The 15,837-nt window shown below is 53.4% G+C and overlaps 1 protein-coding gene across 1 annotated transcript in view; it reads left to right on the top strand.

Annotated features, from left to right (window-relative positions):
* The window catches only part of LOC144497116 (proteasome subunit beta type-8-like), an 811,476-nt gene that overhangs the window by 655,743 nt on the left and 139,896 nt on the right, over positions 1-15,837 (top strand).

Raw genomic sequence — 15,837 nt, 5'->3', positions numbered from 1 at the left:
TGCTGTCCGTGTACAGTGTGACCAGTCAGTGTGCTGTCTGTGTACACAGTGTGACCAGTCAGTGTGCTGTCCGTGTACACAGTTTGACCAGTCAGTGTGCTCTCCGTGTATACAGTGTGACCAGTCAGTGTGCTGTCTGTGTACACAGTGTGACCAGTCAGTGTGCTGTCCGTGTACACAGTGTGACCAGTCAGTGTGCTCTCCGTGTATACAGTGTGACCAGTCAGTGTGCTGTCCGTGTACACAGTGTGACCAGTCAGTGTGCTGTCCGTGTACACAGTGTGACCAGTCAGTGTGCTCTCCGTGTATACAGTGTGACCAGTCAGTGTGCTGTCCGTGTACACAGTGTGACCAGTCAGTGTGCTGACCGTGTATACAGTGTGACCAGTCAGTGTGCTGTCCGTGTACAGTGTGACCAGTCAGTGTGCTCTCCGTGTATACAGTGTGACCAGTCAGTGTGCTGTCTGTGTTCACAGTGTGACCAGTCAGTGTGCTGTCCGTGTACAGTGTGACCAGTCAGTGTGCTGTCTGTGTACACAGTGTGACCAGTCAGTGTGCTGTCTGTGTACAGTGTGACCAGTCAGTGTGCTGTCCGTGTACAGTGTGACCAGTCAGTGTGCTGTCCGTGTACAGTGTGACCAGTCAGTGTGCTGTCCGTGTACAGTGTGATCAGTCAGTGTGCTGTCCGTGTACAGTGTGACCAGTCAGTGTGCTGTCCGTGTACACAGTGTGACCAGTCAGTGTGCTGTCTGTGTACAGTGTGACCAGTCAGTGTGCTGTCCGTGTACACAGTGTGACCAGTCAGTGTGCTGTCCGTGTACAGTGTGACCAGTCAGTGTGCTGTCCGTGTGCAGTGTGACCAGTCAGTGTGCTGTCCGTGTACACAGTGTGACCAGTCAGTGTGCTGTCCATGTACAGTGTGACCAGTCAGTGTGCTGTCCGTGTACACAGTGTGACCAGTCAGTGTGCTGTCTGTGTACAGTGTGGCCAGTCAGTGTGCTGTCCGTGTGTACAGTATGACCAGTCAGTGTGCTGTCCGTGTGTACAGTGTGACCAGTCAGTGTGCTGTCCATGTACAGTGTGACCAGTCAGTGTGCTGTCCGTGTACACAGTGTGACCAGTCAGTGTGCTCTCCGTGTACAGTGTGACCAGTCAGTGTGCTGTCAGTGTACACAGTGTGACCAGTCAGTGTGCTCTCCGTGTACACAGTGTGACCAGTCAGTGTGCTGTCCGTGTACAGTGTGACCAGTCAGTGTGCTGTCCGTGTACAGTGTGACCAGTCAGTGTGCTGTCCGTGTACACAGTGTGACCAGTCAGTGTGCTGTCCGTGTACAGTGTGACCAGTCAGTGTGCTGTCAGTGTACAGTGTGGCCAGTCAGTGTGCTGTCCGTGTACAGTGACCAGTCAGTGTGCTCTCCGTGTATACAGTGTGACCAGTCAGTGTGCTGTCCGTGTACAGTGTGACCAGTCAGTGTGCTGTCAGTGTACAGTGTGACCAGTCAGTGTGCTGTCCGTGTACAGTGTGACCAGTCAGTGTGCTGTCCGTGTACAGTGTGACCAGTCAGTGTGCTGTCAGTGTACACAGTGTGACCAGTCAGTGTGCTGTCAGTGTACAGTGTGACCAGTCAGTGTGCTGTCCGTGTGTACAGTGTGACCAGTCAGTGTGCTGTCAGTGTACAGTGTGACCAGTCAGTGTGCTGTTCATGTGTACAGTGTGACCAGTCAGTGTGCTGTCAGTGTACAGTGTGACCAGTCAGTGTGCTGTCCGTGTACACAGTGTGACCAGTCAGTGTGCTGTCAGTGTACAGTGTGACCAGTCAGTGTGCTGTCCGTGTACAGTGTGACCAGTCAGTGTGCTGTCAGTGTACAGTGTGACCAGTCAGTGTGCTGTCCGTGTACAGTGTGACCAGGCAGTGTGCTGTCCGTGTACAGTGTGACCAGTCAGTGTGCTGTCCGTGTACAGTGTGACCAGTCAGTGTGCTGTCAGTGTACAGTGTGACCAGTCAGTGTGCTGTCAGTGTACAGTGTGACCAGTCAGTGTGCTGTCAGTGTACACAGTGTGACCAGTCAGTGTGCTGTCCGTGTACAGTGTGACCAGTCAGTGTGCTGTCAGTGTACAGTGTGACCAGTCAGTGTGCTGTCCGTGTACAGTGACCAGTCAGGGTGCTGTCCGTGTACAGTGTGACCAGTCAGTGTGCTGTCCGTGTACACAGTGTGACCAGTCAGTGTGCTGTCCGTGTGTACAGTGTGGCCAGTCAGTGTGCTGTCCGTGTACAGTGTGACCAGTCAGTGTGCTGTCCGTGTACACAGTGTGACCAGTCAGTGTGCTGTCCGTGTGTACAGTGTGACCAGTCAGTGTGCTGTCCGTGTACAGTGTGACCAGTCAGTGTGCTGTCCATGTACACAGTGTGACCAGTCAGTGTGCTCTCCGTGTACACAGTGTGACCAGTCAGTGTGCTGTCTGTGTACAGTGTGACCAGTCAGTGTGCTGTCTGTGAACACAGTGTGACCAGTCAGTGTGCTGTCTGTGTACACAGTGTGACCAGTCAGTGTGCTGTCCGTGTACACAGTGTGGCTAGTCAGTGTGCTGTCCGTGTATACAGTGTGACCAGTCAGTGTGCTGTCCGTGTGTACAGTGTGACCAGTCAGTGTGCTGTCTGTGTACAGTGTGACCAGTCAGTGTGCTGTCCGTGTACAGTGTGACCAGTCAGTGTGCTGTCTGTGTACAGTGTGACCAGTCAGTGTGCTGTCCGTGTACAGTGTGACCAGTCAGTGTGCTGTCCGTGTACACAGTGTGACCAGTCAGTGTGCTGTCCGTGTATACAGTGTGACCAGTCAGTGTGCTGTCCGTGTACACAGTGTGACCAGTCAGTGTGCTGTCCGTGTACAGTGTGACCAGTCAGTGTGCTGTCCGTGTATACAGTGTGACCAGTCAGTGTGCTGTCCGTGTACAGTGTGACCAGTCAGTGTGCTGTCCGTGTACAGTGTGACCAGTCAGTGTGCTGTCCGTGTACAGTGTGACCAGTTAGTGTGCTGTCCGTGTGTACAGTGTGACCAGTCAGTGTGCTGTTCGTGTACACAGTATAACCAGTCAGTGTGCTGTCCGTGTACACAGTATAACCAGTCAGTGTGCTGTCCATGTACAGTGTGACCAGTCAGTGTGCTGTCCGTGTACACAGTATAACCAGTCAGTGTGCTGTCCGTGTACACAGTATAACCAGTCAGTGTGCTGTCCATGTACAGTGTGCCAGTCAGTGTGCTGTCCGTGTACACAGTGTGACCAGTCAGTGTGCTGTCCGTGTACAGTGTGACCAGTCAGTGTGCTGTCCGTGTACAGTGTGACCATCAGTGTGCTGTCTGTGTACAGTGTGACCAGTCAGGGTGCTGTCTGTGTACAGTGTGACCAGTCAGTGTGCTGTCCTTGTGTACAGTGTGACCAGTCAGTGTGCTGTCCGTGTACACAGTGTGACCAGTCAGTGTGCTGTCCTTGTGTACAGTGTGACCAGTCAGTGTGCTGTCCATGTGTACAGTGTGACCAGTCAGTGTGCTGTCCATGTGTACAGTTTAACCAGTCAGTGTGCTGTCCATGTGTACAGTGTGACCAGTCAGTGTGCTGTCCATGTACAGTATGACCAGTCAGTGTGCTGTCCGTGTGTACAGTGTGACCAGTCAGTGTGCTGTCCATGTACACAGTGTGGCCAGTCAGTGTGCTGTCCGTGTACAGTGTGACCAGTCAGTGTGCTGTCCATGTACAGTATGACCAGTCAGTGTGCTGTCCGTGTGTACAGTGTGACCAGTCAGTGTGCTGTCCATGTACACAGTGTGGCCAGTCAGTGTGCTGTCCGTGTACAGTGTGACCAGTCAGTGTGCTGTCCATGTACACAGTGTGACCAGTCAGTGTGCTGTCTGTGTACACAGTGTGACCAGTCAGTGTGCTGTCTGTGTACAGTGTGACCAGTCAGTGTGCTGTCCATGTGTACAGTTTAACCAGTCAGTGTGCTGTCCATGTACACAGTGTGACCAGTCAGTGTGCTGTCTGTGTACACAGTGTGACCAGTCAGTGTGCTGTCTGTGTACAGTGTGACCAGTCAGTGTGCTGTCCATGTGTACAGTTTAACCAGTCAGTGTGCTGTCCATGTGTACAGTGTGACCAGTCAGTGTGCTGTCCATGTACACAGTGTGAACAGTCAGTGTGCTGTCCATGTACAGTATGACCAGTCAGTGTGCTGTCCGTGTGTACAGTGTGACCAGTCAGTGTGCTATCCATGTACACAGTGTGACCAGTCAGTGTGCTGTTCATGTACACAGTGTGACCAGTCAGTGTGCTGTTCATGTACACAGTATGACCAGCCATTGTGCTGTCTGTGTACAGTGTGACCAGTCAGTGTGCTGTTCATGTACACAGTGTGACCAGTCAGTGTGCTGTCCGTGTACAGTGTGGCCAGTCAGTGTGCTGTCCGTGTACAGTGTGGCCAGTCAGTGTGCTGTCCGTGTACAGTGTGACCAGTCAGTGTGCTGTCCCTGTACAGTGTGACCAGTCAGTGTGCTGTCAGTGTACAGTGTGACCAGTCAGTGTGCTGTCTGTGTGTACAGTGTGACCAGTCAGTGTGCTGTCCATGTACACAGTGTGACCAGTCAGTGTGCTGTCCGTGTACAGTGTGACCAGTCAGTGTGCTGTCCGTGTACAGTGTGACCAGTCAGTGTGCTGTCCGTGTACAGTGTGACCAGTCAGTGTGCTGTCCGTGTACACAGTGTGACCAGTCAGTGTGCTGTCCGTGTACAGTGTGACCAGTCAGTGTGCTGTCCGTGTACACAGTGTGACCAGTCAGTGTGCTGTCCGTGTACAGTGTGACCAGTCAGTGTGCTGTCCGTGTACAGTGTGACCAGTCAGTGTGCTGTCCGTGTACAGTGTGACCAGTCAGTGTGCTGTCTGTGTACACAGTGTGACCAGTCAGTGTGCTGTCTGTGTACAGTGTGACCCGTCAGTGTGCTGTCCGTGTACAGTGTGACCAGTCAGTGTGCTGTCTGTGTACACAGTGTGACCAGTCAGTGTGCTGTCTGTGTATAGTGTGACCAGTCAGTGTGCTGTCCGTGTACAGTGTGACCAGTCAGTGTGCTCTCAGTGTACAGTGTGACCAGTCAGTGTGCTCTCCGTGTGTACAGTGTGACCAGTCAGTGTGCTGTCCGTGTACACAGTGTGACCAGTCAGTGTGCTGTCCGTGTACAGTGTGACCAGTCAGTGTGCTGTCCGTGTACAGTGTGACCAGTCAGTGTGCTGTCAGTGTACAGTGTGACCAGTCAGTGTGCTGTCCGTGTGTACAGTGTGACCAGTCAGTGTGCTGTCCGTGTACAGTGTGACCAGTCAGTGTGCTGTCAGTGTACAGTGTGACCAGTCAGTGTGCTGTCCGTGTGTACAGTGTGACCAGTCAGTGTGCTGTCCGTGTGTACAGTGTGACCAGTCAGTGTGCTGTCCGTGTGTTCAGTGTGACCAGTCAGTGTGCTGTCCGTGTACACAGTGTGACCAGTCAGTGTGCTGTCCGTGTACAGTGTGACCAGTCAGTGTGCTGTCCGTGTGTACAGTGTGACCAGTCAGTGTGCTGTCCGTGTACAGTGTGACCAGTCAGTGTGCTGTCTGTGTACACAGTGTGACCAGTCAGTGTGCTGTCCGTGTACACAGTGTGACCAGTCAGTGTGCTCTCCGTGTATACAGTGTGACCAGTCAGTGTGCTGTCTGTGTACACAGTGTGACCAGTCAGTGTGCTGTCCGTGTACACAGTGTGACCAGTCAGTGTGCTCTCCGTGTATACAGTGTGACCAGTCAGTGTGCTGTCCGTGTACACAGTGTGACCAGTCAGTGTGCTGTCCGTGTACACAGTGTGACCAGTCAGTGTGCTCTCCGTGTATACAGTGTGACCAGTCAGTGTGCTGTCCGTGTACACAGTGTGACCAGTCAGTGTGCTGACCGTGTATACAGTGTGACCAGTCAGTGTGCTGTCCGTGTACAGTGTGACCAGTCAGTGTGCTCTCCGTGTATACAGTGTGACCAGTCAGTGTGCTGTCTGTGTTCACAGTGTGACCAGTCAGTGTGCTGTCCGTGTACAGTGTGACCAGTCAGTGTGCTGTCTGTGTACACAGTGTGACCAGTCAGTGTGCTGTCTGTGTACAGTGTGACCAGTCAGTGTGCTGTCCGTGTACAGTGTGACCAGTCAGTGTGCTGTCCGTGTACAGTGTGACCAGTCAGTGTGCTGTCCGTGTACAGTGTGATCAGTCAGTGTGCTGTCCGTGTACAGTGTGACCAGTCAGTGTGCTGTCCGTGTACACAGTGTGACCAGTCAGTGTGCTGTCTGTGTACAGTGTGACCAGTCAGTGTGCTGTCCGTGTACACAGTGTGACCAGTCAGTGTGCTGTCCGTGTACAGTGTGACCAGTCAGTGTGCTGTCCGTGTGCACAGTGTGACCAGTCAGTGTGCTGTCCATGTACAGTGTGACCAGTCAGTGTGCTGTCCGTGTACACAGTGTGACCAGTCAGTGTGCTGTCTGTGTACAGTGTGGCCAGTCAGTGTGCTGTCCGTGTGTACAGTATGACCAGTCAGTGTGCTGTCCGTGTGTACAGTGTGACCAGTCAGTGTGCTGTCCATGTACAGTGTGACCAGTCAGTGTGCTGTCCGTGTACACAGTGTGACCAGTCAGTGTGCTCTCCGTGTACAGTGTGACCAGTCAGTGTGCTGTCAGTGTACACAGTGTGACCAGTCAGTGTGCTCTCCGTGTACACAGTGTGACCAGTCAGTGTGCTGTCCGTGTACAGTGTGACCAGTCAGTGTGCTGTCCGTGTACAGTGTGACCAGTCAGTGTGCTGTCCGTGTACACAGTGTGACCAGTCAGTGTGCTGTCCGTGTACAGTGTGACCAGTCAGTGTGCTGTCAGTGTACAGTGTGGCCAGTCAGTGTGCTGTCCGTGTACAGTGACCAGTCAGTGTGCTCTCCGTGTATACAGTGTGACCAGTCAGTGTGCTGTCCGTGTACAGTGTGACCAGTCAGTGTGCTGTCAGTGTACAGTGTGACCAGTCAGTGTGCTGTCCGTGTACAGTGTGACCAGTCAGTGTGCTGTCCGTGTACAGTGTGACCAGTCAGTGTGCTGTCAGTGTACACAGTGTGACCAGTCAGTGTGCTGTCAGTGTACAGTGTGACCAGTCAGTGTGCTGTCCGTGTGTACAGTGTGACCAGTCAGTGTGCTGTCAGTGTACAGTGTGACCAGTCAGTGTGCTGTCAGTGTACAGTGTGACCAGTCAGTGTGCTGTCCGTGTACACAGTGTGACCAGTCAGTGTGCTGTCAGTGTACAGTGTGACCAGTCAGTGTGCTGTCCGTGTACAGTGTGACCAGTCAGTGTGCTGTCAGTGTACAGTGTGACCAGTCAGTGTGCTGTCCGTGTACAGTGTGACCAGGCAGTGTGCTGTCCGTGTACAGTGTGACCAGTCAGTGTGCTGTCCGTGTACAGTGTGACCAGTCAGTGTGCTGTCAGTGTACAGTGTGACCAGTCAGTGTGCTGTCAGTGTACAGTGTGACCAGTCAGTGTGCTGTCAGTGTACACAGTGTGACCAGTCAGTGTGCTGTCCGTGTACAGTGTGACCAGTCAGTGTGCTGTCAGTGTACAGTGTGACCAGTCAGTGTGCTGTCCGTGTACAGTGACCAGTCAGGGTGCTGTCCGTGTACAGTGTGACCAGTCAGTGTGCTGTCCGTGTACAGTGTGACCAGTCAGTGTGCTGTCCGTGTACACAGTGTGACCAGTCAGTGTGCTGTCCGTGTACAGTGTGACCAGTCAGTGTGCTGTCAGTGTACAGTGTGACCAGTCAGTGTGCTGTCCGTGTACAGTGTGACCAGTCAGTGTGCTGTCCGTGTACAGTGTGACCAGTCAGTGTGCTGTCCGTGTACAGTGTGACCAGTCAGTGTGCTGTCCGTGTACAGTGTGACCAGTCAGTGTGCTGTCAGTGTACAGTGTGACCAGTCAGTGTGCTGTCCGTGTACAGTGTGACCAGTCAGTGTGCTGTCCGTGTACAGTGTGACCAGTCAGTGTGCTGTCCGTGTACACAGTGTGACCAGTCAGTGTGCTGTCCGTGTACACAGTGTGACCAGTCAGTGTGCTGTCCGTGTACAGTGTGACCAGTCAGTGTGCTGTCCGTGTACAGTGTGACCAGTCAGTGTGCTGTCCGTGTACAGTGTGACCAGTCAGTGTGCTGTCCGTGTACAGTGTGACCAGTCAGTGTGCTGTCCGTGTACACAGTGTGACCAGTCAGTGTGCTGTCAGTGTACAGTGTGACCAGTCAGTGTGCTGTCCGTGTACAGTGTGACCAGTCAGTGTGCTGTCCGTGTACAGTGTGACCAGTCAGTGTGCTGTCAGTGTACAGTGTGGCCAGTCAGTGTGCTGTCCGTGTACAGTGTGGCCAGTCAGTGTGCTGTCCGTGTACAGTGACCAGTCAGGGTGCTGTCCGTGTACAGTGTGACCAGTCAGTGTGCTGTCAGTGTACAGTGTGACCAGTCAGTATGCTGTCCGTGTACAGTGTGACCAGTCAGTGTGCTGTCCGTGTACAGTGTGACCAGTCAGTGTGCTGTCAGTGTACAGTGTGACCAGTCAGTGTGCTGTCCGTGTACAGTGTGGCCAGTCAGTGTGCTGTCCGTGTACAGTGTGACCAGTCAGTGTGCTGTCCGTGTACAGTGTGGCCAGTCAGTGTGCTGTCCGTGTACAGTGTGACCAGTCAGTGTGCTGTCCGTGTACAGTGTGACCAGTCAGTGTGCTGTCCGTGTACAGTGTGACCAGTCAGTGTGCTGTCCGTGTACAGTGTGACCAGTCAGTGTGCTGTCCGTGTACAGTGTGACCAGTCAGTGTGCTGTCCGTGTACAGTGTGGCCAGTCAGTGTGCTGTCCGTGTACAGTGTGACCAGTCAGTGTGCTGTCCGTGTACAGTGTGACCAGTCAGTGTGCTGTCCGTGTACAGTGTGACCAGTCAGTGTGCTGTCAGTGTACAGTGTGACCAGTCAGTGTGCTGTCAGTGTACACAGTGTGACCAGTCAGTGTGCTGTCCGTGTACAGTGTGACCAGTCAGTGTGCTGTCAGTGTACAGTGTGACCAGTCAGTGTGCTGTCCGTGTACAGTGACCAGTCAGGGTGCTGTCCGTGTACAGTGTGACCAGTCAGTGTGCTGTCCGTGTACACAGTGTGACCAGTCAGTGTGCTGTCCGTGTGTACAGTGTGGCCAGTCAGTGTGCTGTCCGTGTACAGTGTGACCAGTCAGTGTGCTGTCCGTGTACACAGTGTGACCAGTCAGTGTGCTGTCCGTGTGTACAGTGTGACCAGTCAGTGTGCTGTCCGTGTACAGTGTGACCAGTCAGTGTGCTGTCCATGTACACAGTGTGACCAGTCAGTGTGCTGTCTGTGTACAGTGTGACCAGTCAGTGTGCTGTCTGTGAACACAGTGTGACCAGTCAGTGTGCTGTCTGTGTACACAGTGTGACCAGTCAGTGTGCTGTCCGTGTACACAGTGTGGCTAGTCAGTGTGCTGTCCGTGTATACAGTGTGACCAGTCAGTGTGCTGTCCGTGTGTACAGTGTGACCAGTCAGTGTGCTGTCTGTGTACAGTGTGACCAGTCAGTGTGCTGTCCGTGTACAGTGTGACCAGTCAGTGTGCTGTCTGTGTACAGTGTGACCAGTCAGTGTGCTGTCCGTGTACAGTGTGACCAGTCAGTGTGCTGTCCGTGTACACAGTGTGACCAGTCAGTGTGCTGTCCGTGTATACAGTGTGACCAGTCAGTGTGCTGTCCGTGTACACAGTGTGACCAGTCAGTGTGCTGTCCGTGTACAGTGTGACCAGTCAGTGTGCTGTCCGTGTATACAGTGTGACCAGTCAGTGTGCTGTCCGTGTACAGTGTGACCAGTCAGTGTGCTGTCCGTGTACAGTGTGACCAGTCAGTGTGCTGTCCGTGTACAGTGTGACCAGTTAGTGTGCTGTCCGTGTGTACAGTGTGACCAGTCAGTGTGCTGTTCGTGTACACAGTATAACCAGTCAGTGTGCTGTCCGTGTACACAGTATAACCAGTCAGTGTGCTGTCCATGTACAGTGTGACCAGTCAGTGTGCTGTCCGTGTACACAGTATAACCAGTCAGTGTGCTGTCCGTGTACACAGTATAACCAGTCAGTGTGCTGTCCATGTACAGTGTGCCAGTCAGTGTGCTGTCCGTGTACACAGTGTGACCAGTCAGTGTGCTGTCCGTGTACAGTGTGACCAGTCAGTGTGCTGTCCGTGTACAGTGTGACCATCAGTGTGCTGTCTGTGTACAGTGTGACCAGTCAGGGTGCTGTCTGTGTACAGTGTGACCAGTCAGTGTGCTGTCCTTGTGTACAGTGTGACCAGTCAGTGTGCTGTCCGTGTACACAGTGTGACCAGTCAGTGTGCTGTCCTTGTGTACAGTGTGACCAGTCAGTGTGCTGTCCATGTGTACAGTGTGACCAGTCAGTGTGCTGTCCATGTGTACAGTTTAACCAGTCAGTGTGCTGTCCATGTGTACAGTGTGACCAGTCAGTGTGCTGTCCATGTACAGTATGACCAGTCAGTGTGCTGTCCGTGTGTACAGTGTGACCAGTCAGTGTGCTGTCCATGTACACAGTGTGGCCAGTCAGTGTGCTGTCCGTGTACAGTGTGACCAGTCAGTGTGCTGTCCATGTACAGTATGACCAGTCAGTGTGCTGTCCGTGTGTACAGTGTGACCAGTCAGTGTGCTGTCCATGTACACAGTGTGGCCAGTCAGTGTGCTGTCCGTGTACAGTGTGACCAGTCAGTGTGCTGTCCATGTACACAGTGTGACCAGTCAGTGTGCTGTCTGTGTACACAGTGTGACCAGTCAGTGTGCTGTCTGTGTACAGTGTGACCAGTCAGTGTGCTGTCCATGTGTACAGTTTAACCAGTCAGTGTGCTGTCCATGTACACAGTGTGACCAGTCAGTGTGCTGTCTGTGTACACAGTGTGACCAGTCAGTGTGCTGTCTGTGTACAGTGTGACCAGTCAGTGTGCTGTCCATGTGTACAGTTTAACCAGTCAGTGTGCTGTCCATGTGTACAGTGTGACCAGTCAGTGTGCTGTCCATGTACACAGTGTGAACAGTCAGTGTGCTGTCCATGTACAGTATGACCAGTCAGTGTGCTGTCCGTGTGTACAGTGTGACCAGTCAGTGTGCTATCCATGTACACAGTGTGACCAGTCAGTGTGCTGTTCATGTACACAGTGTGACCAGTCAGTGTGCTGTTCATGTACACAGTGTGACCAGTCAGTGTGCTGTCCGTGTACAGTGTGGCCAGTCAGTGTGCTGTCCGTGTACAGTGTGGCCAGTCAGTGTGCTGTCCGTGTACAGTGTGACCAGTCAGTGTGCTGTCCCTGTACAGTGTGACCAGTCAGTGTGCTGTCAGTGTACAGTGTGACCAGTCAGTGTGCTGTCTGTGTGTACAGTGTGACCAGTCAGTGTGCTGTCCGTGTACACAGTGTGACCAGTCAGTGTGCTGTCCGTGTACAGTGTGACCAGTCAGTGTGCTGTCCGTGTACAGTGTGACCAGTCAGTGTGCTGTCCGTGTACAGTGTGACCAGTCAGTGTGCTGTCCGTGTACACAGTGTGACCAGTCAGTGTGCTGTCCGTGTACAGTGTGACCAGTCAGTGTGCTGTCCGTGTACACAGTGTGACCAGTCAGTGTGCTGTCCGTGTACAGTGTGACCAGTCAGTGTGCTGTCCGTGTACAGTGTGACCAGTCAGTGTGCTGTCCGTGTACAGTGTGACCAGTCAGTGTGCTGTCTGTGTACACAGTGTGACCAGTCAGTGTGCTGTCTGTGTACAGTGTGACCCGTCAGTGTGCTGTCCGTGTACAGTGTGACCAGTCAGTGTGCTGTCTGTGTACACAGTGTGACCAGTCAGTGTGCTGTCTGTGTACAGTGTGACCAGTCAGTGTGCTGTCCGTGTACAGTGTGACCAGTCAGTGTGCTCTCAGTGTACAGTGTGACCAGTCAGTGTGCTCTCCGTGTGTACAGTGTGACCAGTCAGTGTGCTGTCCGTGTACACAGTGTGACCAGTCAGTGTGCTGTCCGTGTACAGTGTGACCAGTCAGTGTGCTGTCCGTGTACAGTGTGACCAGTCAGTGTGCTGTCAGTGTACAGTGTGACCAGTCAGTGTGCTGTCCGTGTGTACAGTGTGACCAGTCAGTGTGCTGTCCGTGTACAGTGTGACCAGTCAGTGTGCTGTCAGTGTACAGTGTGACCAGTCAGTGTGCTGTCCGTGTGTACAGTGTGACCAGTCAGTGTGCTGTCCGTGTGTACAGTGTGACCAGTCAGTGTGCTGTCCGTGTGTTCAGTGTGACCAGTCAGTGTGCTGTCCGTGTACACAGTGTGACCAGTCAGTGTGCTGTCCGTGTACAGTGTGACCAGTCAGTGTGCTGTCCGTGTGTACAGTGTGACCAGTCAGTGTGCTGTCCGTGTACAGTGTGACCAGTCAGTGTGCTGTCTGTGTACACAGTGTGACCAGTCAGTGTGCTGTCCGTGTACACAGTGTGACCAGTCAGTGTGCTCTCCGTGTATACAGTGTGACCAGTCAGTGTGCTGTCTGTGTACACAGTGTGACCAGTCAGTGTGCTGTCCGTGTACACAGTGTGACCAGTCAGTGTGCTCTCCGTGTATACAGTGTGACCAGTCAGTGTGCTGTCCGTGTACACAGTGTGACCAGTCAGTGTGCTGTCCGTGTACACAGTGTGACCAGTCAGTGTGCTCTCCGTGTATACAGTGTGACCAGTCAGTGTGCTGTCCGTGTACACAGTGTGACCAGTCAGTGTGCTGACCGTGTATACAGTGTGACCAGTCAGTGTGCTGTCCGTGTACAGTGTGACCAGTCAGTGTGCTCTCCGTGTATACAGTGTGACCAGTCAGTGTGCTGTCTGTGTTCACAGTGTGACCAGTCAGTGTGCTGTCCGTGTACAGTGTGACCAGTCAGTGTGCTGTCTGTGTACACAGTGTGACCAGTCAGTGTGCTGTCTGTGTACAGTGTGACCAGTCAGTGTGCTGTCCGTGTACAGTGTGACCAGTCAGTGTGCTGTCCGTGTACAGTGTGACCAGTCAGTGTGCTGTCCGTGTACAGTGTGATCAGTCAGTGTGCTGTCCGTGTACAGTGTGACCAGTCAGTGTGCTGTCCGTGTACACAGTGTGACCAGTCAGTGTGCTGTCTGTGTACAGTGTGACCAGTCAGTGTGCTGTCCGTGTACACAGTGTGACCAGTCAGTGTGCTGTCCGTGTACAGTGTGACCAGTCAGTGTGCTGTCCGTGTGCACAGTGTGACCAGTCAGTGTGCTGTCCATGTACAGTGTGACCAGTCAGTGTGCTGTCCGTGTACACAGTGTGACCAGTCAGTGTGCTGTCTGTGTACAGTGTGGCCAGTCAGTGTGCTGTCCGTGTGTACAGTATGACCAGTCAGTGTGCTGTCCGTGTGTACAGTGTGACCAGTCAGTGTGCTGTCCATGTACAGTGTGACCAGTCAGTGTGCTGTCCGTGTACACAGTGTGACCAGTCAGTGTGCTCTCCGTGTACAGTGTGACCAGTCAGTGTGCTGTCAGTGTACACAGTGTGACCAGTCAGTGTGCTCTCCGTGTACACAGTGTGACCAGTCAGTGTGCTGTCCGTGTACAGTGTGACCAGTCAGTGTGCTGTCCGTGTACAGTGTGACCAGTCAGTGTGCTGTCCGTGTACACAGTGTGACCAGTCAGTGTGCTGTCCGTGTACAGTGTGACCAGTCAGTGTGCTGTCAGTGTACAGTGTGGCCAGTCAGTGTGCTGTCCGTGTACAGTGACCAGTCAGTGTGCTCTCCGTGTATACAGTGTGACCAGTCAGTGTGCTGTCCTTGTACAGTGTGACCAGTCAGTGTGCTGTCAGTGTACAGTGTGACCAGTCAGTGTGCTGTCCGTGTACAGTGTGACCAGTCAGTGTGCTGTCCGTGTACAGTGTGACCAGTCAGTGTGCTGTCAGTGTACACAGTGTGACCAGTCAGTGTGCTGTCAGTGTACAGTGTGACCAGTCAGTGTGCTGTCCGTGTGTACAGTGTGACCAGTCAGTGTGCTGTCAGTGTACAGTGTGACCAGTCAGTGTGCTGTCAGTGTACAGTGTGACCAGTCAGTGTGCTGTCCGTGTACACAGTGTGACCAGTCAGTGTGCTGTCAGTGTACAGTGTGACCAGTCAGTGTGCTGTCCGTGTACAGTGTGACCAGTCAGTGTGCTGTCAGTGTACAGTGTGACCAGTCAGTGTGCTGTCCGTGTACAGTGTGACCAGGCAGTGTGCTGTCCGTGTACAGTGTGACCAGTCAGTGTGCTGTCCGTGTACAGTGTGACCAGTCAGTGTGCTGTCAGTGTACAGTGTGACCAGTCAGTGTGCTGTCAGTGTACAGTGTGACCAGTCAGTGTGCTGTCAGTGTACACAGTGTGACCAGTCAGTGTGCTGTCCGTGTACAGTGTGACCAGTCAGTGTGCTGTCAGTGTACAGTGTGACCAGTCAGTGTGCTGTCCGTGTACAGTGACCAGTCAGGGTGCTGTCCGTGTACAGTGTGACCAGTCAGTGTGCTGTCCGTGTACAGTGTGACCAGTCAGTGTGCTGTCCGTGTACACAGTGTGACCAGTCAGTGTGCTGTCCGTGTACAGTGTGACCAGTCAGTGTGCTGTCAGTGTACAGTGTGACCAGTCAGTGTGCTGTCCGTGTACAGTGTGACCAGTCAGTGTGCTGTCCGTGTACAGTGTGACCAGTCAGTGTGCTGTCCGTGTACAGTGTGACCAGTCAGTGTGCTGTCCGTGTACAGTGTGACCAGTCAGTGTGCTGTCAGTGTACAGTGTGACCAGTCAGTGTGCTGTCCGTGTACAGTGTGACCAGTCAGTGTGCTGTCCGTGTACAGTGTGACCAGTCAGTGTGCTGTCCGTGTACACAGTGTGACCAGTCAGTGTGCTGTCCGTGTACACAGTGTGACCAGTCAGTGTGCTGTCCGTGTACAGTGTGACCAGTCAGTGTGCTGTCCGTGTACAGTGTGACCAGTCAGTGTGCTGTCCGTGTACAGTGTGACCAGTCAGTGTGCTGTCCGTGTACAGTGTGACCAGTCAGTGTGCTGTCCGTGTACACAGTGTGACCAGTCAGTGTGCTGTCAGTGTACAGTGTGACCAGTCAGTGTGCTGTCCGTGTACAGTGTGACCAGTCAGTGTGCTGTCCGTGTACAGTGTGACCAGTCAGTGTGCTGTCAGTGTACAGTGTGGCCAGTCAGTGTGCTGTCCGTGTACAGTGTGGCCAGTCAGTGTGCTGTCCGTGTACAGTGACCAGTCAGGGTGCTGTCCGTGTACAGTGTGACCAGTCAGTGTGCTGTCAGTGTACAGTGTGACCAGTCAGTATGCTGTCCGTGTACAGTGTGACCAGTCAGTGTGCTGTCCGTGTACAGTGTGACCAGTCAGTGTGCTGTCAGTGTACAGTGTGACCAGTCAGTGTGCTGTCCGTGTACAGTGTGGCCAGTCAGTGTGCTGTCCGTGTACAGTGTGACCAGTCAGTGTGCTGTCCGTGTACAGTGTGGCCAGTCAGTGTGCTGTCCGTGTACAGTGTGACCAGTCAGTGTGCTGTCCGTGTACAGTGTGACCAGTCAGTGTGCTGTCCGTGTACAGTGTGACCAGTCAGTGTGCTGTCCGTGTACAGTGTGACCAGTCAGTGTGCTGTCCGTGTACAGTGTGACCAGTCAGTGTGCTGTCCGTGTACAGTGTGGCCAGTCAGTGTGCTGTCCGTGTACAGTGTGACCAGTCAGT

The sequence above is a fragment of the Mustelus asterias genome, chromosome 8 (assembly GCF_964213995.1).
Source record: "Mustelus asterias chromosome 8, sMusAst1.hap1.1, whole genome shotgun sequence".
Classification (NCBI taxonomy): Eukaryota; Metazoa; Chordata; class Chondrichthyes; order Carcharhiniformes; family Triakidae; genus Mustelus; species Mustelus asterias.
The sequence above is the reverse complement of the archived record's forward strand: the minus strand, read 5'-3'. Positions and strand labels throughout refer to the sequence as shown.